This window comes from Panthera onca, chromosome A2 (assembly GCF_046562875.1).
Source record: "Panthera onca isolate mPanOnc1 chromosome A2, mPanOnc1 haplotype 2, whole genome shotgun sequence".
Taxonomy (NCBI): domain Eukaryota; kingdom Metazoa; phylum Chordata; class Mammalia; order Carnivora; family Felidae; genus Panthera; species Panthera onca.
In genome coordinates this window covers 141080845-141108319 of record NC_138340.1, presented here as the reverse complement: position 1 = coordinate 141108319, position 27475 = coordinate 141080845, and the positions used below count along the sequence as shown (strand labels likewise).

Here is a 27475-nt window from a genome sequence, read left to right as displayed (position 1 = left end):
GTGAGTGACAAGTATCTAACTCATAAAATATTCATAAAACGAAATAACTCGTAAAAATGACATGGATAATTATGCCTAATATGAATTCTAAGGGATATAGTTGTATCCCTGGGGAAAATAGCAGAGTAATATACCTTTTGAGCTGTCTCTGAGAAAAGGAAAAAGGAATATACTTGGGACATTTATTTTGAAAATCGTTAGTAGTACTGTATTAAGTTTTCAGTGTTTGGTGATTAATTTAGTTTTCAAATATGGTCCAGAAGTATTCAGTGACTGTAGGGTGAGGTGAGTGCTTGAATGGAATCATTTTACATTAGAAAATGCAATATGACTATGAAGTAATTAGGTGGATTTTATATGTCACAACAAAAGTTAATCCTCAACTTATTTCCAAAGGAGGGATTTTTTTTAAGTCTTTGCAAAATATCATTAGCATTAGCATATTATCTCTTAAAGTAGTTATTTTGAAGGGCAAAGAGTATATTATGCTCATTTGAAAACTAATGTAGGAGATTTCTGAGTTGAAATAAGTGAGTAAATGTAGACAAGTGTACTCTCCTGATCCTACACCCAAGGAAAACTCATAGGGTATAAAAATTGAAGAAAAAATACTATAAGATTTATATATAATTTGCTACAATAAAAACTCCTTGCTGAAAAGCATATTTAGCTAAGAAAGTGAAGCTGGAACCTGAAAACCAACATGGGCAACTTATACTGTAAGAAATCCCAATATTAGAGCCCCTACCTATCCATTAAGTACAATGCTGGAGTGTAGAGTCATGAACTGGCCTAAGTGCCACTGAAGGTTCCAGGGTGATAGCACCGAGAATCATGGAAGGTGAGATTGAGCAAAGGTCATGACCACATGTCATCCTATTGTCCGTAACCCAGGCCCTTGGTATAGGGACTGTTGACAAGAAGGACAGTGAAGAAGTGTCAGGAGATGTTGTGGCTTAAAGGGTTTTGGTGTAAGGAATCTACACTCTTGAATGTCAAAAACTGAAGAAAATTCTATCCACCCAAACAAAGAAATAGCAGAATTCCTATGTGTGTTCTGAGAAGAAGCTTTGCAATAATCCAAATAACTTTTATCTCTCTCAACTCTAAACTATGCACTTTAGCAGCCAATAGGTACTAAAAATGAGAATATTTTTATTATAATAAAAATGAGTCTAATTCTATTTCTAAGCTGGTATCATGCTTAATGGTCAAACACTTGAAACAAACCTATTGAAAACAGAAAAAAAACAAACAAACAAATAAAAAAAAAACCCAGAAACCAGAAACCATGAGCATTATCTCCACTATTACTTAACATTTTCTTGGAAATAATAGCACAACTAGAAAAGATAAAGGATTTAGAAATGTAGAAATTGAAAAGTAGAAAATAAAATCATATTCCTGGAACACTCAAAAGAATCAACTGAAAAACTATTAGAAATGATGACATTGGGGCGCCTGGGTGGCTCAGTCGGTTAAGCATCTGACTTCCGCTCAGGTCATGATCTCATGGTCCGTGGGTTCGAGCCCCGCATCGGGCTCTGTGCTGACAGCTCAGAGCCTGGAGCCTTCTTCAGATTCTGTGTCTCCCTCTCTCTCTGACCCTCCCCCATTCATGCTCTGTCTCTCTCTGTCTCAAAAATAAAAAAAATAAAAATAAATAAAAAAAAAAAATGATGACAATTCAATGGGGTGAGTAGTTTGAAAATTAACATGCAGAAACCAATGTCATTCATGTGTGCAAACAATAAGAAATTAGAAAGATGCCATTACAACCGAAAAGATGAATTACCTGGGAATAAACATAACAAGATATATATAAAATCAATATGAATAAAACTCTAAAATGCTATATAAGAACATAAAAAGAAGACTTGAACAAATTGAGGGACACATCATGTTAATGAAAAACAATGCTCAATATCACAAACATGTCAGTTTCCCTAAAGTAAATCAAAGTGTAATATAATCCCATTAACAATAGGAGTAAGATTTTTAAACTATGTATGTTAATTCTAATGTTAATGTGAGCAAGAAAACTAGAAAGAGAACCCAGGAAAACCCTTGAGACCTCAGAACGTGGTGGAGAACCAGTCTCATCAAGTGTCAAAACATGATAAAGCTACCCCAAACAGTGTGGTACTGGCATATAAATATACAGACAGAAATGAGGTTGAAAAGATAGCTATGACAATGAAAAACAAACCACAGGCTGGGAGGAAATATTTGCAAAGCATATCCCTAATAAAGGAGTAGTATATAGAATATATAAAGAAATCTCAGGAAGCAGCAATAAGAAACAGCCTGTCCCCAAAATGGGCAAAAGATTTGAACAGACAGTTTGCCAAAGAAGCTAGAGAGATGGCAAATAAGCACATCAAAAGAGGCACAACCATTGTTAGTCATTAGCGAAATGCAAATAAAATCACAATGAGATAACGCTATATACCTCTACAGGAATGGCTACAGTTAAAGTCTGACCATACCAAGTGTTAGTAAGAATAGGAAGAAATTAGAGGTACATAGACTGCTGGTAGAAATGCTAAATACTATAACCATTTTGGAAAACAGTGTTATAATTTTTTTAAAAGTTAAGTGTATACCTGCCATATGATCAATCTATTCAACTCCTACATATTTACCCAAGAGAAATGAAAACATAAGTCCTCGTATGTAAATGCTCACGGCAGCTTTATTTGTAATAGCCCAAAGCTGGAAACAGCACAAAGTTCCATCAACAGGTGAATGGATAAACAAACTGTGATGTGTCAGTATAATGGAGCACAACTCAGAAATAAAAGGAAATGAACTTTTCTACAAAAGTCCTGACTGGTACTTTTAAAAACTATAAAGGTCATAAAAATCATTGTTTTTGATGATGACCTTCTGGATTTTGGCAACTTTTGAATAAAAAATAAAAATAAAATTCAGGGGCCTTAGGTGGCTCAGTCAGTTAAGCGTCTGATTCCTGGTTTAGACTCAGGTCATGATCACATGGTTCATGGGATTCAGCCCCATGTCAGGCTTTGCACTGACAGTGCAGGGCCTGCTTGGGATTCTCTCTCTCTCCCTCCCTCCCTCCCCCCCTCTCTTTGTCCCTCCTCCACTTGTGTGCTCTCTCTCTTTCAAAAATAAATAAACGTTAAAAAAGAAGAAAGGAAGTTCTCTAGAAGATCAGTGAAAACTCCATTAAGAAATGGTAGAATATGGGGGCGCCTGGGTGGCTCAGTCAGTTGAGCTCCCGACTTCAGCTCAGGTCATGATCTCATGGTTCCTGAGTTTGAGCCCCACAGGAGGCTCGCTGCTGTCAGCACAGAGTCAGCTTCGGATCCCCTCTCTCCCCTCCTTCTGCCCCTCCCCAACTCATGCTCTTTCTCTCTCTCTGTCTCTCAAAAATAAACATTAAAAAAGAGAGAGAGAGAACTGGTAGAATACATTTGAAGAAATCACACTGTTTTTGCCCCACACAGAGCCAGTATGGATTTTCCTGGCAAAATTTGGTTTGATGACATCATAGACACATCAGGAAGGCATGAAAGAGTTTATTATTCACATAAGGAAGCTGTGCTGGGAGACAGAATAGGATCCAAAGCAGTCCTAAATTGGCTTGAGAGCGGGCAGAGTAGGGGAACCAGCTTGGAGTTTTCTCGTGGTTGGAGGGAAGACTGGAGTGAGGCTTCCTTTGTGTGGGTTAGGGTTGGGGAGGTTTAAGTCTGTGCTGGTACCAAAAGAGGGAATGTCAGGCTTTCTTATCAGCCTGCCTAGGTGTGGGGGCAGAAGGGGAATAGGAACTGTTGGGGTCTGAAAGCTATTAGCAAACACAAACAAAAAAATAGACAAAAACAGCAACATGATAACCTTTATCCATCTGCCTATGAGTCACCATTCACTGGATAAGTCACAAATATCTCAAGCCAAGTTGTTTGGTCCTTTTCCTTCAAACCAGATTCTCCTATATTCACCATGTTATTTCATGATCCACTTGATTACCCAAAACGAGTAACCTGAGAGAAGTCTCACCCTTAATAACTGAGGGGCCCAGGATGAAATTATAAATGGAGGCTCCCAGCCTGAGGCTCACTCTTCTCTCTTCCCATAAAACAATTAAGTGGGCTAAGGATAGTCTGTACCATCTTAGGTCATGTTGGGTTCAACTTTTTCTATTTCTCACCTTATCTCTTAGGCCTTATAAATTCCACCTCAAAAGATATTTCTCGAGTTTCTTGCATCCTCTCCATATGCCCTTATACAGCTTTAGTTCAGGATCCCAACTTCTCTCATTATAAATATTTCCATGCCCTTCCAATTTCCATGTCATAACCATCCTCCAGACTGCCAATACAGCGACCTTCCTGAAATATAAGTCTGACTATGTTTCCATGCTTAGCATCCACAGTGAGTCACTGTTACTTTTATGATAAAGTCCAAACTCTGGATAATGTCGTTCTATGGTGTGACTTTCCTCAACTCACGCCCTTACTTCTCTCATCTACCCCCTAACCTCAACAGTAGTGAACAATCTAGTTACACTGATAAACTATCAATTCCTGCCTTTTTTGCTTTAGCTCTAATGCTGATGCCCCTGCCTAGCACTGTTCCCAAACTTCCTCTATGCTTGTCTCCATCGACCAAAGTGCTACTGTTCCTTCTAAATATGGTAAAGATGTTTGAAGTCAGAACTGGACATGCACTGGATATCCACCAGTTATTGTGTAACTTTGGGTAAGAAAATTAAAATTTCTAAGTCTCTTTCCTAAAGAAGAAAAAAATATCTACTTCTTAGGATTTCTGTGATTTTTTACATGAGATGATATATATGAAGCACAGTACATGGCACATGGTGGGTCCCTAAGAAATAGTAGCCTTTGTATTAATATATATATGTGTGTGTGTGTGTGTGTGTGTGTGTGTGTATAATCATATGTATATATGATTATGTATATAAGTATATACATCCTTGCCTCTATTGTTGCATTCCATCCTGATCTTTTATTTTTTGCAATGTATAATAACTGGAAAGTGAGTTCTCTTGTGTAAATGTTCGATAAGTATTTGTGGCATGAATTGCTCTCCTGTAACTGCAAGTGTGTTTCCAACGATCGACATGCGGTACCGCAGTCCCTTTCTTGCATTGTTTTTACGTTGCTTTTTGTTCGGTGTCTGTAGCTGCTGCCTTCAGGGCCTTTTTCTATTTATGGTCTTGTCTCTTCAGTACTGATGTATTTGGATAAAGATGAAAACGTAAATGTGAATTTTTATCTTATAGATTGTGAAGCACCCTCTTCAGAATTTCTCATGTATGACTTTTTGAAGGACGTGATGATTTTTAGACCCAGGCTGAAAGCCACTTCAGCTTCTCAAAGGATTGACTTAGTCTTAAAAAAATTTTTTTTGAAGAACCAGTTTTTATACCAATTATTTTAGAGTGAGCAAGACTATGGTTACCAAGAACCTGAATATGATATTTAAGTCCTGACAGGGAGCCATAATCAACCAACTGCCAAAAAAAATCACTACTTACTATGTGCAAAAAGAAGTGCTTAGTATTCCTTCTTAGGGAATAGGCTCCAGAACTATTCACGAAACATAAATATACATGAAACAATCAGAACAATTAAGTAATAGTTTGTGAATTTCTGTCTTTACCCATTTCAAAGAGGGAAGAAAATAAGATGGACTTGAGTAATCGGAAAAGCTGCATCAAAGAGATCAAACGGACCCCTTTGAACGGTCCCCAAACTAAGTCATAATGTTTATATAGCAGAAGGCGAAAGGAGGATATTTGCTCACTGTCATCAGTGTGAATCAATGAATGGAGAGAAAGCTGAGGGTGGCGTGTAGAGGAGAAGAAGCAGGATGGTTTGACTTAGATGGCTGTGCATTTATGTGTGTCAGCGTGGTGGCCCGTGTCTGGCAGCAAAGTTGAGTCGATAGATAGGGTGGAAACAGGAAACAGATAACCTGGAAAATCAGACAGAGGAATGTGAGTCTATGGATTAAGTAACAAAGTTACTAAACTCCTAAGTAAAGCAAGATGAAAAGTGCACCTTCAAAAGATCCACCTCACTGTCTAATGGATTAAAGACAGGAAGCTTAATGCTTTCGGAAGAATAGGCTAAATCTGAAAGACACTTCAAAGGACTATATAGGAGAGGGAAACAAAAAAAGAGGAATTTGAGTTCTCCAGCCTGTGGAAAGGATGTTTCAATTGATACAGTGAATAATGAAGATGGAGAGTTAGGACTGTTTCTTTGTTTTTTTGTTTGTTTGGTGGTTTGGGTTTTGTTATTGTTTTGGAAAAGGGAACAAACAAACTCAGTTTTAGACAAATTAACTTTGGAATGATGATAGAATAATGAGTAGAAGGGGCACCTCGGTGGCTCAGTCGGTTAAGCATCTGACTGGCTCCGGTCACGATGTCACTGCTCGTGAGTTCAAGCCCCGCAACAGACTCTGTGCTGACAGCTCAGAGCCCGTAGCCTGCTTTGGGTTCTGTCTCCATCTGTCTCTCTGTCCCTCCCTTGCTGTCTCTCTCTCTCTTTCTCTCTCTCTCTCAGAATATAAATAAACATTAAAATAAAAAGAGTAATGAGTAGAAAAACCCGGAAGAGAGTAGTAAGAAATACAATTAAGAACAGAAGTGATGTTATGTCTGGAGATTCATGTTTGGGAAGTTTGAAAGGATGGGTGAGAAGCGATAGCTAACTCCGTAAAAGTGAATGAGTGATAAGAGACCTGCTGTTCATTTTGAAGTGGAACAGTTGAAACAGCAAGTTCTGTAAACTGATCCTGTGTTTGGTTCCTGTCCTCAAATGACCATTCGTAGGTAGTCCAGTGCACACAAGCATCCTCGAAAAGTGACAAGTATTTCAAGCAGACGTGTGAGTGTCCGGAGTTGGGTGGGAATCCATTTCCTGATTTTTTTCTCTTTGAAAATATTATGGAAGAGGTGGGCCCTTACAACCCGCAGCAGTGCGATTGGTAAGGAAACATTCAAGAAGATCCCACTGCACAATGTTTTTTTTTCAACATATGAAATTTATTGTCAAATTGGTTTCCATACAACACCCAGTGCTCATCCCAAAAGGTGCCCTCCTCAATACCCATCCCCCACCCTCCCCTCCCTCCCACCCCCCATCAACCCTCAGTTTGTTCTCAGTTTTCAAGAGTCTCTTATGCTTTGGCTCTCTCCCACTCTAACCTCTTTTTTTTTTTTTTTCCCTTCCCCTCCCCCTTGGGTTTCTGTCAAGTTTCTCAGGATCCACATAAGAGTGAAACCATATGGTATCTGTCTTTCTCTGCATGGCTTATTTCACTTAGCATCACACTCTCCAGTTCCATCCACGTTGCTACAAAAGGCCATATTTCATTTTTTCTCATTGCCACGTAGTACTCCATTGTGTATATAAACCACAATTTCTTTATCCATTCATCAGTTGATGGACATTTAGGCTCTTTCCATAATTTGGCTATTGTTGAAAGTGCTTCCCACTGCACGATGGAGTCAAAATGAAGTTTAATACTATCTTGATTCTAGAAAAGGACTTGAATTAGCAATACCCACACAAAAGTCTAATCAATCTCCAAAGAAATACCTTAAATATATCCTACCACTTTAGCCTAAAACATTCTAAAAATAAAGGCTCATTTCTAAATGCTTTTTAGTATTGCAAAAGTTGAAGGCAAATCAGAAAATCCTGCAAAAATGCCTTTGATGCTGTTAATGAAATGCAAAACAGATGCATTTGTATACAACTACCACAAGTCCTCAATGAATATGGCATTTGTTCTTTTAATAAAACAGGCTTAAAGCGTGCCTTTTGGATTCATTTTAGTATCTATGGACTTTAATGTTTGGGACAGAAAGAAATCTCCACGACATAAAGGCAATTTACTGTTTTAAACTTTTCACTGATATAATTGAGAAGAGCTTAGTTTTGAAAAGGTTGTTTGCTATTCACGTTGTACCAACTTTTTACAGTCAGAATAAATGCCAACCGTTTATTTTGTTAAATAGAAGACCTACAACTTCAGATCCCATGATCGTTCTATAAAATGTCTCTGAATATCTGCTTCATCCCTCTGTCCTGGTTTCCAGCCTTCAAGGCATAGCAAGAACTCCAACTAGTCCATGAAGCTTTCCTAAACACCTGTATAGAGTATGTCCCATTATCTCTCCCTTGTTTAAATTTATACAATTTACCATTTAATTTTATTGTATTCTCATTTAGTATCTCATATGTGTTTTGTATACATTACACGTATTCATTTGTACAGTTATATGTTTGGATATATACATATATACATATTCATATATATACACATACTACATGTAAATATAAAGTGTGTAGTATATATAGTATAGATACAGTGTGTATATATGACTTTTATATGTATGATGTATACACAAATATATGTCACTTATATATTGTCTTCTATATATATAAGCTTATATAAAGAATAAGTTACCATTTAGTAAGTGCCAGGCACTAATACACATGTAATGTTATTCAGTCCTCTCCATAACCCTATAAATTGGTTATTGATATTATTTCCACTTACATTAGAGGTCACTGAAATTTAAAGAAGCTAAGCAAGTTTCATGCAATTTCACAGCTAGTACTGACTATTGTCATTGGTATTAGATATTCAGGCATAAAAAGGGCACCGGGGTGGTCAGTCAGTTAAGTATCCAGCTCTTGGTTTCGGCTCAGGTCATGATCTCATGGTTTAGGAGACAGCACCCTGCATTGGGCTCTACGCTGTCAACGCAGAGCCTGCTTGGGATTCTCCCTCTCTCTCTCTCTCTCTCTGCCCCTCCTCCACTCACATACACATGCAAATGCATACATGCAGTCTCCCTCAAATAAATAAATAAATTAAAAAAAAAAAAAAAAAGAAATCCAGGCATAGTATGTCTCGGTCAGGCAGAAGCATACGCTACCCAGACTAGAACAAAAAGTATGGAAAATAAAAAATGTTTCATAATGGATAGCAAAGAGGAACAATCTGAGAACTGTGTGTGCTATAGAAAATCAAAGGGCCACGGTTTTCTGGCAAAGGGTAGCAGCTTATGGTAGCCCACTAGTTTTCTCGACAGTGAAATTGCCCTCATTGTCACCCCCAGCAGCCAGGCACAGGGCCTCCCTACTCACCCACTAGCCTCTGTCCTTAACATGTCAAAAGCTACCTGGTGTGTGGAAATCAAGAATTACCAAACTTTTGGCTTCATGGACCAGTTAAATATACTATTATCAATTTTTTTTTTCCAATAAAGATGATAGAAGAAAAAACTTACCATACATTAGCATAATTATTTCATAACATAATATATTTTAATATCAAAAAAATGGAAAGGAGCTCATTTTAGGAAAAAGGAGATTATATGTTAAACTGAGAGAATTTAAAATATTTAGGAATTATTTCACCTCTCCTATTTTATTAAATTTTCATTTAGCCTTGGACTGAAAAAAAAATCTGTTGCGATTAACATCACTCTTTAGGCAGTTCTAGGGAAGCACTGCTCTAAGCAATGTGGATTCAGATGGCGGTACGACCAGAATGATGCTCCCCCATGTTACCTGTTCATTTTATGTGTTACCTCTTACAGAGGAGTCGTTGGAAATGTCTTAACTCACAATTGGTAGGCATTTTAGGCAGTCCTTCAAGGGATCACATTTTGTCTTATTAATTCAATCAACAAATGCACATTCCAGTCATTGTACTTTAGACCAAGGGCCTTTTTAATATACATGTGCGTTTTTGCTTTTAGAGAAGGCAAATCCTGCCCAAAAAAGCCCCTGGGAGCCACTTAAGGCCAGCCATCACCTAGCTCAGTTTGTGTTTCCAAAACCACACTCAGAATTTTTAAGCATGACTAGAGGGCCTCACTAGAGGGCCTCCATTTTTTTTTTTTCTTTTTTATTTTTCAGGTGTAAAATGATGAACTAGAACTGGACTATGTCCAAGAACTGTGGCAATTCTAAAATAATGTGGTTCTATGAACACACAGGCATCCGAGCTTGATATTTATGATCCTGGTTGGACGCATCTCTGGAAGCACAGCAGTACCGCAGCCAAGTTTAAAAAGAATACCTTCATTAATTAATTTTCCAACACCAGAATACGTGACAAGGGTCCCAGGGAAGACAAACTCAGGCAGAAAATTTAAAACCATAAGAAACTGCAAAGATTGAAGGCCACGCAAATCCTACAGTGGTATTGTGGGTGGGCAGTGCTCCAGAAATTGTTCCCCCCCCCTTTTCGTATTTCCTTCTGCTTAAGGAAGTCCCCTTTTTCTGTTTGCCCACCATTGTTCATGGAGGTGGCCTCTTGCCTCTGGCCGTGTTTGCTACTGGTAGCAAAGCTTTAAACCTTCTCCAGTAAAAGGCACACATAACAAACACCGCGTATTATAAAGAAGCATAAATACCCTTCACAAACAGACTGAAAAGGCCCATTCCTCATGTGGAAGACAAGGCATTGTCTTTCTGACAAGCTTTACTTTTGAGCCCAGAGGACACCATTAGAGCACTTTTCCCTTCTTCCCAATAAAACCACTGAGACTGGAGCTGCCAACATGATTGTCTCACGGTTGTGGTGCATTAGAGAAATGGAAGGTGTCCCTTGCTCCCTGACACGAGCTTTCACCTTTACTATAGCTTGCAGTGAGGCACAGAAATAAAAGCAGCTGCAAGACGAATTCCAGTTTCCTCTTCAGTCCTTTATTGTGTATCGTATTGTGGGAAAATAAAAACATGTCTTCCATTTTAATATAGGCCAAAGTCTGATGAACTGGAAATAGAGGAAGAGCACATATGAAAGAGCTTACGTGTCAGGTGGACCATTTGTGTCTGGCACATGTTATATTTTCCACTTAACTATATTTAGGGTATTAATTATGGTCCAATGCTGCTTTCCTGCCTGAGGAGCAATGAGAGAAAAAAAAATGCCCAGCGATGTTTTTGAATAGAAAGAGAGTAAAAAGTGGAGCATCTTTTAAAATATGTGGGATTCTTAAAATTACATATGGGGCTGCATATGGAAAATAGGACTTGTCTCATATCTGTTCACTCATTTGTAGGAAAACCCACACAGGTACTCGTTTATATTAAATCTCAAAATCCAGGTTGGCAAAGATGCTTTTTGTAGCCCCTTCACTGAGTGACTTACCCAAATAGATAAGAACTTAATCAAAAATTTTTACAGGTACTATACCTCAAAAAGATGGTTCCTCCAGCACGCAGAACATTCTATCCCTAATGACTCCTATATTTGTGAAGATTCTGTTATCTCCAATTACTACTGTGACTCTTCTGTTCTTGAGCCATAGGCAGTATGGCAGGCACTCAAATGAAAAGTTCAGAAGGATATGTTGAAGTATATTAAAAATTATGACCTACAAAAGATGACATTGTCACAGAACCATCAGTTTCTGGGGAGTTCTCTGCCATTTTTTAAGATTGCCAAGAGTTACAACCTGAAGTGTGAACACATAGACAAAAAGAAATCCAAGCTCTTAACATAGTCACATTCAGCAGGAATGTCAGTACTGGAAGCTAGACTATTTCTTGAATTCCCTTTATTTTGTCCAACTACCCAACCGGGGATTAATGCTTTAAAACATCATCACCAAAAAATTTTTTAAAAGTCAATTGATACGTAACCAAATGTGTGGGTATTATATTTAGAATCTAGGGATTTGGGTGCATAGGATAAGGATAAAGTACATCTTACAACTTAGATATTAACTTTATAGCTACTAGTTTAGAAGATAGTATCTCCCTACATAATAAAATTGCTAATGATTTTGATTTAAGAAGTAAAGTGGCTGCCATTCTGACAGGTAATGAATCTTGCAGTGCAGTTTTAAAGAACAATATAATTACATAGACATTGCCAAAGCAGTGATGCGTTGGGAAACCTTGTCATTTTCCATACATAGAAATAGTCTGAGCCTTTCTTCTTATTTATAAGCCCCTTGGTTTGCTCAGACGCATCCAAAGCCAAACGGCCTTCCGTTGCTTTCTGAACAAAACCATTCTGAAGCAATTAATGAGGTTTTCCCCTCTCTGTTATCCACCTTCTGAGCAAACTAAGATCACTGCTCAATTTCTTCTTACTTTATATGTCTTCAGGCCCCACCACACCCTGAGTATATTTAAATCATTCCTCCTGAAATATATCTCTTGTGTCTATATCACAAGTAAAGTGAGATTGATGAACTTACAGACAAATGCATATCATCTCAGATTTCGAACTATGGCTACTTTTTGAAATATGAGAAAATTGTCTGGAAGAATTTAATATGGTTTAGTCATGCTGAACTTGCACAATTTGCAGTTTTTAGTCCTTTCATTTTAACACCGGGTAACTACCAAGTCAATAGCTTATAGTGCCTCACCTATGATATGGGCATGCCTGTGGAAATCTCTGGAATATTAAAATCACCTGGAAGGATTTTTAAAAAGTAATGCCAGGACCCACCCCAGATCAATTAAATCAGCATCTTTGGTGGGGAAGGGGAGGTAAGATTTGAGGCATTAGTACTTTTAGAAAGCTTCCCAGATGAGGGGTGCCTGGGTGGTTCAGTCAGTTGAGCGTCTGACTTCAGCTCAGGTCACGATCTCATGGTTCTCCCAGTCCCGCATCAGGCTCTCTGCTATCAACACAAAGCCCGCTTTGGTCCTCTGTCCCCCCTCTCTCTTTGCCCCTCCCCTACTCGTGCACGTACACACTCTCTCTCTGGAAAATAAAATAAGCATTAAAAAATTTTTTTCAATAAGGAAAGCTTCCCAGATGATATAAATGTGCAGTTGAGTGTCACTCTTCTAGGATATATAAGGATGTTCGGTTCAGCAATGATTCTTACCATCAAGAAAAGAAATAACGATGCATATTGCTATTTGTTATTATCATTTGGCTAGAAAATCGTAGTGTATTGGAAGAAAGCTTCCTCAGTATGAGGGCAAGGATCATTGTGTCATGATTTCTTCCAATGTATCTATGAAGGATCCTGTTTATCCTCTATTTATAAGTATCCTTTATGTAGAAGGCAAAATTCTAAAGGTAGAAGTGCAAGAGGAAGTTTTATCTTGTCATGTCATGAGCCTCCTCCTTCCAGCCTTGAACAAGGCACCTTTCACTAGACCACCTTTGCTAATGGACATCCTAACTCAATACTGTGTGGTAGGCAGAACAACGCCTACAATGCCTACAATGCCTGCAATGCCTAAAATGCCTGCAATGCCATGAGCATGTCCATGTCATAATCCCCCAAACCTGTGGATACTTAGCTAACATGGCAAAGGGAATTTGAAGATGTGATTAAGGATCTTGAAATGAAAAGATTCCCCTGGATTATCCAGGCAACCCCAGTACAATCACAGAGGTCCTTCCCTATACGTGGTCGAAGGTGGCCAGAATCAGAGAGCTACGAAGATACTACGCAGCTGGCTTTGGAGTTTGAAAAAGGGGCCACAAACCAAAGAATGCAGGCAGCCAGCCTCCAGAATCTGGCAGGGGCAAGGAAACAGATTCTTTCCTTGAACTTCTGTAAGAAATGCAGCACTGCCAACACTTGATTTTAGAACTTCTAACCTCTAAAACTATAAGGAAACCAGCTTGTGTTGTTTTTAGGTCACTAAGTTTGTGGTAATTTATTATAACAGTAATGGGAACCTAATATAGACATTGTGAATTACTTCTAACATTGCCCACCCTGAAGATCCCTTCTAGGTCTCTCTAGGTCTAGCTCTCATTCATTTATTTATTCAGAAAACTGAATCAAGCCTTGAACATACACATATAAAAACAAGGTCCTTGCTCTCAAGGAGTTCACGGTTGAGTGTGGGTATAGAAACCACCACAAAACAATTTCGTGCGGGACATCAAAGAGGTTTGCAGAGTGCTGTTGTATGGAGTGTCTCATTCAGGCTAGTGAAGTTGTAAAAGTTTGCTTGGGGAGATGATACCTGATCTGTTTCTTAAAGCATGAGCAGTGGAAACATTAGGGGAAGGTGAATGAGGTGGGAAAGCTGGACTGTTATAGGTAAGAAATATTAAGTAGAAGGTATAAGTAAAGAATTAATTATGTGTGGGCAAAGGGTTAAAGTAATTAGTATGTAAGGCTGTGTAGTCTAGGGAAGGGGTGTGACTACATAGTATGTATCATTGGAGCTCAGGTGCAAATTAAGCAATGTTGAAATATGAGACATTCAAGCTGCACATCCATTCAACGATGCAATCATTTAGCAATTTTACTTAAATTGCTCACGGGTAGACAGCACACGCATTTTACTTAAAGAGTGAATCACCAGGTAGCCTGGGTGGCTCAGTCAGTTGAGCATCCAGCTTCGGCTCAGGTCACGATCTCACAGCTCATGGGTTCGAGCCCCGCGTCGAGCTCTGTGCTGACAGCTCAGAGCCTGGAGCCTGCTTCAGATTCTGTGTCTCCCTCTCTCTCTGCCCCTAACCCACTCTCATTCTGTCTCTGTCTCTCTCAAAAATAAAACATTAAAATAAAAACATTTAAAATAAACATTAAAAAAGAGAGTGAATCACCAAATAAAAAGGTACTCTAGGAACACCCTGATTTAGTTGTCACCTGATATTTTGATTCTCATGCAAATTAGCCTTCCTATAGGCCTAATTTCCTAGGTTTCCAGATGCATTCAAGTAGAACTGGCTTGAAATTAGACAGAAACCGAGAAAACGGAAAACGCTGTTGCGCTGTATATGTGCCCGGTCTGATTTCATCTGCTGTTGTAAAGAGGGAATGCCTCTTGAATCATATGGCCAGAGTAGAAATACTACCCAGCTCCCACGCCGTTCTTGTCAGAAACTTAGTAATGGGAGTAATAGCAGGGACAGAATTCTGCAACAATAACCAATTCAGCATCTCTAATAGAGGAACAAGATTCAGGTTGCATGTGTGTGTCTCAGGAATGTGTCTCCCAGATTGTCTCCCATTTTCTCTTTCCTCCAGCTTACCTATCTTCTGCTGCTAGACCCGGGTTAGAATCAAACGTCCTGCTGGAATAGGAGTTAACAGTGGTCCACACTAGATTGCACCAGAGTCTCATGCTGAATCCTGAAGGTGATTATTTATATAACCAACGATTATCAGCATCTCCCACCTTCCTTTCCTTCGTTACCATACTTTTTTTGTGTACTTCTCCCCTGAGGGATATTTGAAAGAAAAACATGGGTCTTACACTTTCAGCCATCTGCATTCAGCTTAAGATACAGTTAGTAAGTCCTCATTAAAAATCTGTTCAGGCAACAAATCCAGAGTCCTCTGAGGTGGAGGTTTAGATGGATCTTGATGACGAGGCATTAGGCCTAGAAAGAAATTTCATGCCCACTCTAGTGAACTAAGATTTGAGTCAGTTGTAGGGTTTGTGCTTTAACCTTTAAAAAATTGTCTTTGTAGCATTTGGACTTCTTAGACAAAAACTAACTTGGCACCTGATTCCTTTATAGCAAAGATCCTCGTCACAGCCTCCTTCTGGAAAAAATTCCGAAGCATAGGTTTGCCTGTCATGCATGAATCTGATTTTCCTAATACTGAGATATTATGATTGAGCAAAATATCTTCTGACCACATGGCTGTTATGCTGACATAGCCAAAGTTTCTGAGAGGGAATATATGAAACAGTCAAGTCACTTTCAATGGGGCTGATGATTTTCTTGTTTCCTCCCTCTTGCTGATGATGGCACTTAGGAGCCTCAGGGAATTAGAAAATAGATGTAACCAGAGACTGCTAATTATTTTTTTTAATGTTTATTTATATTTGAGAGAGAGAAAGAGAATGCCTGAGTGGGGGAGGGGCAGAGAGAGATGGGGACAGAATCTGAAGCAGGCTTCAGGCTCTGAGCCGTCAGCACCGAGCCCAATGTGGGTCTTGAACTCACAAACCATGAGATCGCGACCTGAGCCAAAGTCGGACGCTTAACTGACTGAGCCACCCAAGTGCCCCCAGGGACTGCTGTTATTGATACCAATTTGTTAACTCAGAATTTTAGGTCCCCACAATACTTTAGAAATCATTTTGTCCCACTCATTCATTTTATAGATGATAAAACCGAGACTCAGACAGGTTAACTGACTTGTCCAAGTGTCTCCATCTTAGAGTTGTAGATCTAGGACTTGATGTGGGTCGACCCCTCTCCAGAAATTCTCAGTTCACCAAAACTATATATTTAAGGGATATTTTATGTTCCTGGTATGAAACTAATAAGGTGACTATGGGCTGGTTCTTTTTAACTCATAACCCATGTGTTCCAATTACCTACTTACTACTGTGTAAGAAACTACTCCAAAACTTAGTAGCTCCATTCTTTATCACTCATGGTCCCATAGGTTCATATGCTCAGCTTGGGGTCCCTCTTAAAGTTTGCCATTATAGCACCCGAGGCTGGAGTCCAGTCTGGAGATTTCTTCACTCACACCTGGTACCTAGGCCATACGTAGGCAGGTCCGGCATCTGCTTCTCTCCATGTACCAAGCTTGGGCTTCCTCACAATATGGAGTCTTAGGGTTGCACTTCTTGCATGGAAGTCCTCTTCCACCAGAATGAATGATCCACAAGATCAAGGCAAAAGCTACAATGCTTTCTCTAATCTCAGAAATCCAGGAATACTGCTTTTCATGCATTTTCTCTTGTTTTCTATTAGTCAAGCAATAGATTCTGCCCAGATTCAATTTTTCAATGGGAGGAGTAGCAAAGAATCTGTGGCCATGTTTAAACTACTTTTTTTTACATATATTTTATATATATAATTTTACCTATGAATGCCTTATTTTACCTAGAATTTTATTTTATTTTAAATGTTTTGTTTATTTATTTTGAGAGAGAGAGAGGCAGAGAGAGAGAGAGGGAGAGAGAATCCCAAGCAAGCTCCACACTGTCAGTGCAGAGCCCAGCGTGGGGCTCAATCTCATGAACTGTGAGATCATGACCTGAGCGAAAATCAAGAGTCAGATGCTTAACCGACTCAGCCACCCAGGTGACCCTAGAATTTTAAATCCCTGGAATGGTAAAATGCAATCTCTATTCAGGAAAAAGTAGAAGAAATCATAGTTTTTCTATATAGGGGGAATATTTTCTACCCCAAAATGATCCAAGGACCACTCTGAATGATTGTCCCCAATGCTGCTAACTTGTTTATCTTGATTTCTGCAGATAAGTTTCCATCTTCTTAGACAAAGTTTATCAAAGTTTTTTAAATGGATTCCTTCCCTCTCATAATTATAATTATAGACCCATTAGCTAACTAGACATTTAATGTAAAATATATGCTATTTCCTCTTTGATAAATTAAAAAATAAGACTTCCCCAGTCAATGGACTGCACTGAGAGCTGACACATTACAGGTATAGTACTTCTTCTATTAAAATATGTTATATTCTTAACAACTCATAGAAAATCTGGAACAAACACAAAAAGCTAAGTTGACACATTTTGTTTTCTGTGAAGTATAAATTATATATATGTAAGGCCTACAAGTAAAAGATAAAAATATAAGTGTTTTTCTTTCATTGATAGGAATATATGTCTTTTATTTTTTACTCTCTTTTTTATCGACCAAGACCATAAACGATTTCTGTAATAAAACAATTTTTAAAAACTTTTAAAAGAAGGGTTACGGACAAATTTTCGGAAAAAAAGAAATTTCTGGCAAATTCTCTCCCTGCTGCAGTCGATACCATAGATCCAGGCCCTATGAGGATCCTTCACTGATTGTCTTAGAACCCAACGCTTCCAAACCTGAGCTCATTAAATCTCCCTGAAACTTCTTCCTCCACCTCCAATTCTTTTTCCTCTTCCTTTCCTGCATCCCAATGGCCGTGAACTATACCGCTAGCCACCCCTTTTCCTAAGGAAGACACAGTTCTCTGTATCCTACCCTCTTGTCTTTCACTCCTAGCCCCCAAATAGTGGATTTTATCTGCAAAATAACTTTCAACTCTATCCATTTCTTTCCATTTCTAACATCTCCAGGCCACTTCAAGATAGGGTCATCCGCCATATATATTTCTGTAGTTGTGTCCCCGTATCCTTTGAACTTGCCCCATTTCAACTGCAAGCAGTAGTCAAATTGGTTTCTTAAGACGGAAACCAGGACACATCACACCCCTGCTTGAAATATTTAATGGCTGCTCATGCCCTCTGGGATAAATTCCAAATCCCTAAGGTGGTTTGCAAGGTTCTATGTAATCTGGTTTCTTCCTCATCTTCTAGCTCATCTCTGGCATCTCTTTCATCCTCTCTAGATCCAGTCATGATAAAGAGTTTTTATGAAATCTCCTCTTGTTCCTTTTCTAAAGGATATTGTTATTCACCCTTCAAACTCCGTTTTATTATTAGTCATAATAAGAGTAATAATGATGGTTACCATTTATTGTGCACTTTATGTGCCTGGCACTATACATAATTTTTGTTTGTTTGCACAGCAGATCCGTAAGGGAGTATATTAGTTGAAATTTTAAGATGAGGATACTGAGGTTAAATAAGGTAAAATAAATTGTTTATTACAAATTTCTTGCCTCTGAGCCATCATCTTCCAGGCCCACCAGGACCTGGGTTGAGTCTCTGTTCTGATGCTCCACGTGATCTGCATATGCTCTACGTGAACTGTGCCCAGTTGTGGCACTTCTCAAGCTACTGTCTCTTTTTTTTCTATTTGCTGTTTTCGTTTCCTTTGCTAAAATTTCCTTACATTCAAACAACAAATCTATCCCATACTGTATTCTCTATGCTAGCACCTGTCACAATGGCTGACACAGAAGGCATTCAGAAAGGTATTTATTCAATTGATACAATAATAAATGTTCTTTTCTCTGAAGTTTGCCCAGATTCTCAAATGGTAGAAACTATCAGATTTCATTATTTATTAACCTTCATCTGTCCCCCCACCCCAAGATGTCAAGGTTTTGTGTAATGAAAAAGAAAAATCTTTTCATTCAAATGTTGGGAACGCCCTGCTCTTTACCTCACTCCTTAATTCAGAAAGATTAAAAGGATGAATTTGATCCATAAAAATACTAACTGCAAAAAGAAAGAAAGAAAAAGAAAAACACATTAAAACCAAAGCTGCTATTTTGAAATTTGTTTAAATTATAAAATAGCCAAATTCTGCACAAGCTATGCTGATAAAACAAAAGCCCCTTGTTCTTTTCCTCTGTGTCACTTGCAACTCTTGCATTATTTAGTGAAAAAGAATCTTCTCACCAACTTGAGCCAAGTAACTTGCACCCACTGAGCAAAATTGACAAAGGTGGGAGTAACATTTCATCCATAATTTCAGTATATACTATAGGATAGAGACCTGCACAATCCGATCATGTAACAAGACCAGAGTTCTGGTTCTAGTATTACAAACTCTTCCCTGCTTAATTATGTGAACACAAGCCATTTAACCTCTTGATGTTTTGTTTTGTTTTGTTTTGTTTTGTTTTGTTTTGTTTTGTTTTAAATAGAATGTGACACATTATCCTATTCGCCTCTGTGTTAAGATTGTAAATTAAATACTAAGTTGGAAGTGCTTTTAAAATTGTTTAAGAACAATAAGGAGGTGTACATTTTAGTGATGGTAACTTTATTCAAGTATTAGTTTATTTAGGTAGAGTCATAAAGAATGTACCACATTTCCTATTATTAAGGGTCTGTTAATCATTTTAGTGATTTAAACAAATTTAAATGTAAGTACTCACAAAATAAAATTTTAAGGTGAATTTTACATTCAATATATGACCTTTTCTAAAATACCCTCTTTTTTTGGTTATTAACAAAAACAAAACAAAACAAAACAAAACGAATCATCGCCATCTTGCCAAAATGCAGGCATCACTTAGGTCAATTTATATTTTGCTTAAATACAATTTTTATTTTTATTTTTATTTTTTATGGTCAATTCATAATACTTTATTTTTATTTATTTATTTATTTATTTATTTATTTATTTATTTATTTATTTAAAATATATGAAATTTATTGTCAAATTGGTTTCCATACAACACCCAGTGCTCATCCCAACAGGTGCCCTCCTCAATACCCATCACCCACCCTTTCCTCCCTCCCACCCCCCATCAACCCTCAGTTTGTTCTCAGTTTTTAAGAGTCTCTTATGCTTTGGCTCTCTCCCACTCTAACCTCTTTTTTTTTTTTTTTTTCCCTTTTCCTTCCCCTCCCCCATGGGTTCCTGTTAAGTTTCTCAGGATCCACATAAGAGTGAAAACATATGGTATCTGTCTTTCTCTGTATAGCTTATTTCACTTAGCATCACACTCTCCAGTTCCATCCACGTTGCTACAAAGGGCCATATTTCATTCTTTCTCGTTGCCATGTAGTACTCCATTGTGTATATAAACCACAATTTCTTTATCCATTCATCAATTGATGGACATTTCGGCTCTTTCCATAATTTGGCTATTGTTGAGAGTGCTGCTATAAACATTGGGGTACAAGTGCCCCTATGCATCAGTACTCCTGTACCCCTTGGGTAAATGCCTAGCAGTGCTATTGCTGGGTCATAGGGTAGGTCTATTTTTAATTTTTTGAGGAACCTCCACATTGTTTTCCAGAGTGGCTGTTTTTAAAATAGTAAGCCATGACTCTCACACAAACATAAAGATTTCATTTAACTCATTAATTTGTGAGGAAATTAATAAGATATTAGAACCAGTTTAAAGTGAATTTGGAAAGCAGACATATATGTATAAGGTCCATTACAAATACTGAAACATTGCTAATAAATACCAAGCAATTTAAAATCCTATAACGTAATAAAATGTAAAGCTTGTAGTCTTTTCTACAGAGTATAAATCACCGCAGATGAAAATAGTTTGCATTACTCTCAGTTTCCTACAACTTAGCATTTTACCTCTGCAAAGTCATAAATCACTCTAGTGGCTGGAGAGACAGTCAGAGATGCACATCTCTACATATGCATGGGGAAATCAGATAACTCCCCAGAGAGCGTGCCATAACACCTAGCAATCTCCTGTAAGGATACCCAGGAGCATTTTGCCCACTTCCAAGTCTGACGACTTTTCCTGAAAATAACTATGGAAATAAAATACAGAGAGGTGTGGCTGGTAGGAGCCCTTTCCTCCTTAACATATTTTTGTTCTTAAATGCTCACACGCTGAAATCTAAGCGATTACCAAGTTAGAATCTTTAGTTGCTTCAGGATACACACCCTTCCCCTCAAATTTTTAGAACTAGAAAATGCTGGAGGAACCAATTATTGTGTAAGTCTCTATAATGACACCATCTTTAAGATATCTGTAACTGGACCTTTCAAAGAAATAGCTCATAAAATCAATCTCAGTCAATCATAGGACATCATTTAAAATCAAGATTTTGCTGCTGTTGTTTGATTTGTGTTCTATTTTTTACATATCCTGTGTTGTAATGTAATTTGAGTTTGGTTTTACATCTGCTTTTCCTTGGCTCTCCCCTGCCATGTAATCTGTGGTTACATTTAAGCAACATCAATAATTTCAGTTCCATTTGTGTTACCTCAAACTGCACAATTAATTGGTTTGCTTTCTCTCCTGGTGGAAAGTAAGCTCCATGCAACAGAACCATCCTCTTATTCATCAATGCCCACCCCTCGTCTGCCCTAGAATCTTATGAAAAAGCAAAAATACAGAATTGACTTTAATTATTCTACTTTCGTTCATTAAATATTATTCAGTATTTTAACTTAGCATTTTCGTCATCATGTATATATGCAACTTATAAATGAATACACATAAAGTTAAGCGTATTAAAATAACTTTAATTCTATACTTTTCCATTGAGAAGATCAGCTTTGATGCTCAGCCATTGAAATATCATATTTTTTTCAATTGTCCTCCTCTGTGTTTAATAGATTGACAGAAATCACTTATTTATTGTATAATTTTCTAACAGGGTCAGAAAATAAATGCATTACCGAAAAATAATGACATTTAATATCCTAGTTTTTTTTCCTTTTTCAGAAGTTAGCCAAAAAAGAAACAAAATATCTATATATAGAAAGAGAAAACAAAGATTTTTTTTTTTGTTTTTCATTACATGTAAAGAATTCTCTGGAATCAGAGTAAAGTTAGGTCAAGACTTTAAAGTGTTACATGCGGTATATTATGAATTTTAAACTCATAATGACAATGCTTAATTAGATAACCTGGAAAGTGGATAATTTTCTGGAAACAAATATTCTTCATGACTCAAGCTTGAATCATGAAGAAATAGAAAATGTGAACACACCAGTAATGAGTAAGGAAATTGAATCAGTAATCAAAAACCTCCCAACAGAGGAAAGTCCAGGATCAGATGGCTTCATATATTTTCACATTTATTTTGGTCATGTTTAATATGGGATTCTTGTCAAAATTTCTGTTTGTTCTAATATGATATAGGTAAAATCTCTAGTATAGCTCCTTAGGCTGTACTCATGGAGTACTGTACCTCGTAGTTCTGGGAAGTGGAGCTTGGGGGACGTGGAGACAAAAAAGCTCTTCTGAAGTTAAGCTATATGAAACTTTTGCTGATGGAACTTGGATCTGTCCTCTCTGGGACGGGTGGAATGTCCAGGATACTCTTGGCATTCCAATCTTTCCCCAAAGAACTGTGGAGTATTTCATGAAAGGGCTTTCGCTCTCATTGTTTATTTGTATCTCCTCGCCAACATTTCTGCTCTCCCTCATCTGAAATGGGGAAACAGTGAAGAAACCACCGTAGGGACTTTTCTGCAATTATCAGACGATTTGAGAGTGTTTTTAGGATGCTGTCAACTCACCTGTGCTGCTTCTAGCATGTGGTAGTGGAAGTGGGGCTAGGAATCTCCACTGAATCCTTTGATCCTGTCCTCCCTACTACCCCTTGAGGTTTAGGATATGTAGTATGACTTCCTGTGTTTTGTCATTGCTGGTGAATTTTCTATTCATTTTCACTATTTCCAGGTGTTTTTTTATTTCATTAGATACTGTGTGTGTGTGTGTGTGTGTGTGTGTGTGTGAAGAGCGTTAAACACCAAGATTTCCGTAACGGTTAATAAAAGGAAATCCATTGTCTATTTCCTATCCCACCTGAAGGATCTGTCAGAATGTTAATATATACATATATATTATGTATATATGTATATGTAATATATACATATATATTATGTATATATGTATATGTAATAAATACATATATATTTTCCTCGTTTTTTCAAATAATTGTACATTTTGAGAATAATTTGGAGAAGATAGAAGGAAAATAAATATATCAATATAATCAGAAAAGGAAGGAAATGGTTTCTTGACATGAGCTTAGTTTTAGGCATAGAGAGGAAAAAAGGGCACTCTTTCAGAATGTGTTGCTTGAGGCACTTCACAAGTAGGAAAAACTCACCAAAAATCTGCTTATTGATTAAAACCCAAAACTAAATTCCTGACACTCTACAGAGGCTGAAACTCGAAATATCCTAATTATAATTTTCAAGTCACTGAAAAATATTTACGTTGCAAATAGCCTTGTATTCACACGGCACAGAAGCTATTCTACCCACTTATTATTATTGGAATTTTTCTGTGGCCCTGGGCATGCTTGCCACTTCCTATTCATCACAGCAACTAAATAATAAACCTGTTCCCTGCAGTTCATCAAAAAAGTGCTGGCTACGTTCAGGAGTGAGAGACAGAGATGATGGTGATGGTGGTTATTAATAATAATTAATTATTTATACGGTGCTGACAGAGGTCTCATTGATGGAGAAGGCACAGAGTCAGAGGCAGACTCTTCTCTGCCTTGAGGACTGAATTCTAAGAGAGAAGCAATTCAGATGTGAAATAAGCCTTGTCAAGCTAAGGTTGCAGCCTATCATTTCAAAAATGCTTTGGCATAAATTTTATTCTAAAAAGTTAACGAGAGGTGTGCCTGGGTGGCTCAGTCAGTTATGCCCCCAACTTAGGCTCAGGGCGTCATCTCACGGTTTGTGGGTTCAAGCCCCACATCTGGCTCTGTGCTGACAGCTCAGAGCCTGGAGCCCACTTCAGTTTCTGTGTGTGTGTTGTCTCTCTCTCTGCCCCTCCCCAGCTCGTGCTCTGCCTCTCTCTCTCAAAAGTAAATAAACATTAAAAAAATTAAAAAATAAAATAACAAAAAGTTAATGAGAGTATATTCTATGCTAGTGACAAATGACCTTCCATATTATACGAGTGTAGATACAATACAGTGTATCCTCTTCTTTCTCTTTGCCTCAGTTTTGTTAAAGCAACAACTTAAAATGTGAATAGCTATACTAAATCATACAATTGTTTTGACTAGAATGTTAAAGATGTAGTTTGGTGGGGCGTGTGGGTGGCTCAGTCGATTGGGCGTCCGACTTCGGTTCAGGTCACGATCTCACGGTTTGTGAGTTCGAGCCCCGCATCAGGCTCTGTGCTGACAGCTCAGAGCCTGGAGCCTACTTCAGATTCTGTGTCTCCTTCTCTCTCTGCCCCTCCCCAACTTGTGCTCTGTCTCTCTATGTCTCTCAAAAAATAAATAAATGTAAAAAAAACAAAAGAGGTAGTTTGGTTATAATTTTTCTTTCTTACTTCATTTTTAGCTATAATGAGGGTAGGTTTCATTAAACACACTTAATAAGACTGAGGCAAATGCTAGATGCAAGTAGGCTGGAAAGAGTATTCCAGCATGTTTTTCATTAGCAATGTCTACTCCAATGATGGATGACAGGAAATTTAGAAGCCATGACCTCCCAGAACCTTTGGGGACAACAGTACTCTCCAAAGAAGACTCAGGGACCTACACACCTAGATTTCTTAGGAAATACTCTTTAGGTCTAAACTGTTGCCTGACTAAGTTACTCCTGAATAAGTAAACAATTCTTTTTTTTAATGTTTATTTATTTTTGAGAGAGAGTGAGCAAGCTGGGAGGAGGACAGAGGATAGAGGATCCGAAGTGGGCTCTGAGCTGACAGCAGTGAGCCCAATGCAAGGCTTGAACTCACCAACTGTGAGATCATGACCTGAGCTGATCAGCTGACTGAGTTGGATCAACTGAGTCGGATCAACTGAGTCGGATGCTCCTCAGCCACCCAGGAACCCCTAAACAAGCAATTCTTACAGCCGTTTTAGAACTTTGGGATGTGCAATTGGGATGTGCAACGGGCAATACAAAAGCAGGCAGCCATCTTTCACAATCCTGCTTCATTCCCCTGGAGTAGGTTGGAAATGTGCAGAGAGGGCTTTCAACACTACTATCCAGTTAGAGAAGCTCTCATCTCTCAAACTGAAACTAAGACCCTATTCTATGGTTGGTCTTTTTAGGCTTCTTGGTCCAAATATATTTTTTTCCTAATATTTATAACTGTGGTAAAATATACATAACAAATTTTACCATCCGAAACTATTTTTGCATATATATTTCCATAACATTAAATGCATGTATAATGTTGTGCAAACATCATCACCACCCACTTCCAGAACTCTCTGCATCTTGTAAACTGTAACTCTGTACCCATTAAACACTAACTCCTCATTCCTCTCCTCAGCCCCTGGCAACCACTATTCTATTTTCTGTGCCTATGATTTTGACTATTCTAAGTACCCGAGATAAGTGGATCTTACAACATTTGTGCTTTTGTGGCTGGCTTATTTCACTTCGCATAACTTACTCAACGTTCATCCGTGTTGTACCAAATGTCAGAATTTCCTTTGTTTTTTGGACTGAAAAATATTCCAGTGTATGAATCTACTACATTTTGTTTGTCCATTCATCCATTGATAGACACTTGAGTTTTTTCCATGTTTTAGCTATCACGAATAGTGTTGCCATGAACATGGCTGTGCAAATATCCCTTCAAAACCTTTTCAGTTCTTTGGGTATGCACTCAGAAGTGAAATTTCTGGGTAAGATGGTCATTCTATTTTTAATTTTTTGAGGAACTGCTAGACGGTTTTCCACAGCAACTGTCCCATTTTACATTTCCACCAACAGTGCGTAAATAAACTTCTCTCCATATCCTTCCCAGTGCTTGTTATTTCTCATCTTTTTTTCTTTTACAGTTAGAGAGGTTTTTGTCTTATTTAAGAAGGTATCCCACCTACACCTGCTTTATAAAGATAGTCAACTTCTTTTTCCCCAAAACTTTTATTTATTTGTTTGTTTGTTTGTTTGTTTAAGTTTCAGGAGTAGAATTTAGTGATTCATCACTTACATATAACGCCCAGTGCTCATCACGAGTGCCCTCCTTAATACCCATGTAACCCCCACACCCCCGCCGCCCTCTCCAAAACTTCAAGCCTTGCTTTCGATACTCCAGTTTTTAACATATTTTGTGTTTAGACTTTGAATGCTCTGAAATAAGAATCCAAATTCATTTTCTCCACATGGATACTAAGTTTTCCAGCTACGTTTACTGAAATATCCTTCCTTCCCTCACAGATTTGCCAGGCTACTCCTACTGTATATCAAAGTTTTGTATGTATGTGGTTCTATTAAAAGGAATGGTCAGTTTCTTGATGCCTTCACTAGTTTTATACTATCTTAATTACCACAGTGTTACAATAAATCTTTGTATCTATCATGAGAAGTCCTTCTTCCTCTTCCTCTTCCTCTTCCTCCAGGAATTAGACACGGAATGATGATCTGTCAAATGATCACTTCCCTGAGGGCTGGGCACAGGGCTAATGAATCCAAGGTTGTGTTATCAGAATTGTAAAGAGACAAAGTCTTCCAGGATTACAATCTCTACATCCAGACACTTGTCTTTCTAATGGCTGTCAGCTGACACATGAGGTGAAGAGAGGAGTGACTTAACTAAAGCCTACTTTCATTATTAACAGTATTATATGGAGCTGTCAGCAGCGATGTCTCTGGGCTAGATATTAGCACATTATCACAGCACAGCCTGAAGTTTTGAGCAGTTATTGGTTACTGAGTGTTGGGCAAGGCTTGGAAGAAGACAGTCTGGATGTCCCCCCAGGCACAATTTCTGGGTGTATTCTCAAGTCTCTAAGAAAATTTGATTGACTGTCAGTGTGTGAAGAATCAGTGCAGGTGAACGGTTTCTGAGAAAGAAAATACGAATTTTTCTCCCTTACAGTTTATAAGTGTATTTCAGAACCCTAAAAAGAAAAAGAAGAGTGAAAATGTTCATTTTCCCAGAGTTTGATTTCTTTCAAGCGTCGAGGCTGCAGACCTGCAACAATTTACAACTGAACTCACATCTTTAATGTGTGAACTTGAGGCATCTGAAGACACAACACATGCTCCAGATAAACGCCCTCCGAGACAAGCATGTCATTTGGAAGACTTTCCCCATGAATAACATTACTGACACATGCCCTGACAAAGTCTGTCACATGTTTTCATTTTCAAGTGAAAGAGAAAACCATCTGGTACCCAGAGTAAAGAGTCTCAGGTCACTAAAAGAGAAACCCAGTATTCTATTCCAGCTGATACTTAGGCAAATTCCAAGAAAAAAGGTCAA

At 38.1% G+C, this 27475-nt stretch overlaps 1 long non-coding RNA gene across 3 annotated transcripts in view; it reads left to right on the top strand.

Moving 5' to 3' along the window:
* The window catches only part of LOC132679463 (uncharacterized), a 477892-nt gene that overhangs the window by 391169 nt on the left and 59248 nt on the right, over positions 1 to 27475 (top strand). For 2 of the 3 annotated variants that reach the window (XR_009610165.3, XR_009610167.3), the window contains one exon: positions 14990 to 15132. The exons of the other annotated variant lie outside the window; for it this stretch is intronic. This is a non-coding gene — a long non-coding RNA (uncharacterized LOC132679463). Of the gene's footprint in view, positions 1 to 14989; positions 15133 to 27475 lie in introns of those variants that run through there. 3 annotated transcript variants of the gene reach the window in all.